The sequence below is a fragment of the Lathyrus oleraceus genome, chromosome 4 (assembly GCF_024323335.1).
Source record: "Lathyrus oleraceus cultivar Zhongwan6 chromosome 4, CAAS_Psat_ZW6_1.0, whole genome shotgun sequence".
In the NCBI taxonomy this organism is placed as follows: Eukaryota; Viridiplantae; Streptophyta; class Magnoliopsida; order Fabales; family Fabaceae; genus Lathyrus; species Lathyrus oleraceus.
The window spans coordinates 254,812,091-254,816,243 of record NC_066582.1 but is presented as its reverse complement, the minus strand read 5'-3'; positions in this window follow the sequence as shown (position 1 = coordinate 254,816,243).

Genomic DNA, 4,153 nt, shown 5'->3' with positions numbered 1-4,153 from the left:
GATTCTTCTCCAACAACTTGTCAATTATAAGAAGTATCATGCACCATGAGCCTTAAGTAATAAGGAATGATGAGACAGAGTTTCTCTCATCCTCGTCTAGAGTGACTTTGCCTACGGGGAATAGGCCCTAGCTATTCAAAGCATTCGTCCTTATTCATAGACTTTAGTGTGATCCTTGTCAATCAACTGTCAAGTCTTTCTACATCATTACAAAATAAACAACAATGACAAAGATTCTCTTCAGCAACTTGAAATTCAAGATAAGAATTACATGCCACGAGCCTTAAGTAGTAAAGAAGGAATGAGACTAGAGTTTTCCTACACTCATTATGGATATCTTTAGGTGCGAGACATTTGGTCCGTTGCTTATCGTATCCACCTTTAATTCTGTCATTCTATCATCTTTTCTTGCCTCCTTAATCATCTTATTTTCAGTCCTAGTGGGCCGGACTATGAAAGCTCAAATTTCCTTATTGCACTATAAGGATACGTAGACAGGAGAACCATATTCTTCGTGAGCTACCCTATTTATTAATCTGGCATTCTTCATTCACTCAATCAATACCATCTTTTTGAGATCTAATATCACTTTTCCTTGGTTTTTATGTTCCTCCTTTTAGGACGCCTAATGAATAGTCCACCTTGTAAACCAAGAGTTGTTTGGCTTACTGCCAGATATTTAATTCCTTTGTTTTTGGTTACTCGACTACAGTGATGCCATGCATCGGGCCCCTCACTTGTTGGTTTAACTTTACTCTTCGGTTCAGAGTTTATTCCTTCATGGATCTAAGATACATTTTTCTCCTTGATCTCGAACTGTCTGTTCCCAAACAAGGGATATATTCTTTCCTTGGGCCAACCAATACTTCCTTTTGGGTTCTATTAACCCTTTTAGGACGACCTAATCAATGTCTATCTTTGTATCAAGAGTTGTGTGGCTTATTGCCATACAATTAATTCTCTTTGTTTCCAGTCATTCAACGACAATGATACCATGCCTTGGCCCCCTCACTAGTCGGTCTATCTGTTTACTCTTTGATTCAAAACCAATTTTCCTTTGTGGATTTCCCATAGTACCATTATGTTGGTACAAGTTATATTGTTCATCACTCCAATTATACCCATTTAGTTGTTTGTCTTGTTAGACCTTGTTGCTTAGACAAACACTTTTTTGTTCTCTTTTTCGTTCTTTCCGTGGTTCCACGAACTACGATTGCTCTGATTTTCTCATTGAACAATAAGAATACGTAGGAACGAGGATGCGAATACTTGGCGAGCATACTCCTAATTATTCCTCCTTCCTCCCTAGGGCATCACTCATATCTTTCATGATCCATTACCTACCTTCAACCATTAAACCGTTCATCCTAGTGACATATTATTTCTTTGAAACCAAATACACTTCCTTTGGAAACCCATATATACCTTTTTAGGACGCCTAATGAAAAGTCCGCATTTGCACCTAGAGTTGTTTGGATTGTACCCGGACATTTAATTCCTTCTTTTTCGGCCCAACCATGCAGTGATACCATGTCTTAGACCCCTCACTTATGGTTTGTGCCACTTTCCCTCTATGGTATAAATTCCATTTCTCCTATGGATTCCAAGATACCTTTACCTTTGGGTTCAAATTATACCTTTTCGGTCACTTGTTACCAAGCCCTTTGATTCTATGACTTTGGTCATTCATTCTGTTAATTTCCATGATACATTCATATTTTACCTTTATTCACTCATGTGATATAACAATCATCTTTGAGCCAAATACAATATACCTTTGAGCTCCATCTTGTACCTCTTTGTGAACCAATAGCAAATTTGTTTATCTTGTCAGACCTTGTAGCTTAGACAAATATCTCCTTACTTACTTTGTAGTCGTATACAGGCAACCCTTCTTTTTCGGTTATTCCAATACAATGATAGCATGTCTTAGACACCTCACTTGTTGGCTCATACCAGTTTTACTCTTGGGTTCACGTTTGCACCCCTAGTTCGATTTTAAATCACATGATCCTTTGGTTTGGACCATACCTTTATCACCATTGTTTTCATCTCCTACCACTAGTTCTTTGAACTACGAAGCTCCGAATTCCTCATTTCACTATGAGGATACGTAGGCATGAGGGCTTTAATCCTCACCGAGCACTTTATCTATTTCCTTTTCTTTTTCCCCATTCTTTTGCGAGTAATCTTTAGATCTAATACCTATTCGAGCTAGAACAATCAAAACGGTTCCCATGGAGTACCATGGATGTTTGGGGTGCTAATACTTTCCCCTTGCATAACCGACTTCCTTACCCAACATATCTCTTTCCTTTGAGTTTTATCGATGTTTTCCCTTTCCTTTGGGAATAAATAAAGTTCGATGGAGACTCTGTTGTATGTTCGAGTGTGCGATATGTTCGGGTATATTTCCGCTAGCTTCAGGTTGCATTACTGAAGATTATCCTCCTGATTATGAAAGAATGAACCCCCCTGTAGCGGTAAATTCATGACCATCAAGCTATGGATAAGCTAGACGTCAATTAAACTAGATTCGCCACCGCACTTTTATTGTTTCTGAGGGAAAATTACGAACAAAACCTAAAAAGATAAGTTTTCAAATCAAAACTAATAAAATACCAGAGATTACAGTAAGGGGGTTGGTTACACAAAAGAAAGGTGTTAGCACTCTAAGTGTCCTAAGTACTCCCAGGGAGCCCTTTTTTGTGTGCATATGTGTTTTTGTATAAAGTGATGTTTGCAATAAAATAGAGTGGAGGGATGAGAAAATAATTCATTAATTATATTTTTTTGTGTTTGACAAGACCTTCGGACTTGTGCCTACGTACCAACATAAAATGAGGGATCAAAACCTCGTAGTTCGTGGTATCAATTTTAAAGTGAGTGTATTGCTTTTAACAAAAATTTAAGTTTAACAAAGGCACCAAAGGCCTAAAATGGTTTAAATGAGTGTTAGTCCTTTTTGTCTTTTGAAAATTTTAAGTCAAGTATAGTTAAGTTCATTTACAAGTTTATTTAAGAAAAAGAAGTTTGAAAATGCAATGGCATAAGGCCAAAGTTTCTAATTTGCAATATAGTCTAAGTTTGGAAAACAAGCACAAGCAAAGAAGATTTTTAAAAAAGGGGGAGAGATTTTGAAATTAAAGAAGTGGGGAGGAGATGAAGAGACTAATCCTAGCACAAATTTAAAAGTTAAGAGTTGAAAAGATCTGACCAATGGGCTGCAATCCAATAGACAAGAATGTCATATAGAAACCCAAATTTTCCTTGGACTTTAGAGTCAAGCAATATTAATACACAAATAGCAAGATGAAAAGCAAGGCATCAAATAAAGATAGCCACATCCAAGCTTAGCAACTCCATGATCTTCAAAATTTCCCATGCATCAGATGACTTTAAAGATGAGCATAAGACACAAGTTCAAAATAACAGCTTCACAATGATCATGTTGCAGATGAACTCAAATGGATCTTCAATTTTGTATAAAATGAATGTTCACTTCACAAGAACTTGTTTTCATGAAAGTTGGCATTGGCCAAGTCCTTTTGCATAGGGAGTGTTGCCTATTTCTAAGTCCAATAGTCTCAGGTCAAACCAACAATCCACACAAGATGTTTCTTAAGGTTTTTGTTCTTATTATGTACATTAAGGTCAAAAGACCACACAAACACACAAGTATATACAAACACAATATATCACAAAATATGGCCCAAATGGGCAAAGTGAAAATGACTTTAAAGTAAACAACTTGAATGGTATGAATAATGGCAAATGAATAAAACTTAAAAATTAAAGTACATTAAAAGTAAATAACTTGAAATTAAATGTTAGTTGTTAGTTGGTTAGAAGTTAGTACTGCTTTTCCTTTGTTTTTGTTTAAGTCATTCTTTGGAGAACACTCAACCCACTTATCACAAGCATGGATCCTTGAACCAAGACATCTTCCAAAGGAAGGAAAAAAGGCCAAGTTTCCATACAATACCATGAAAGAGGGGAGACTTACACTCTCACTAACTAGAATGTTATGCCTTTTGTGTCACAAATTTAGCACTATGTTAAGCAATCGTAATTGGACTTATGTAGAAGTCACAACTATTTGAGGTCGGGCAATAGAATTTTGGTGCTAATACATGTTAGAGACATAGTATAA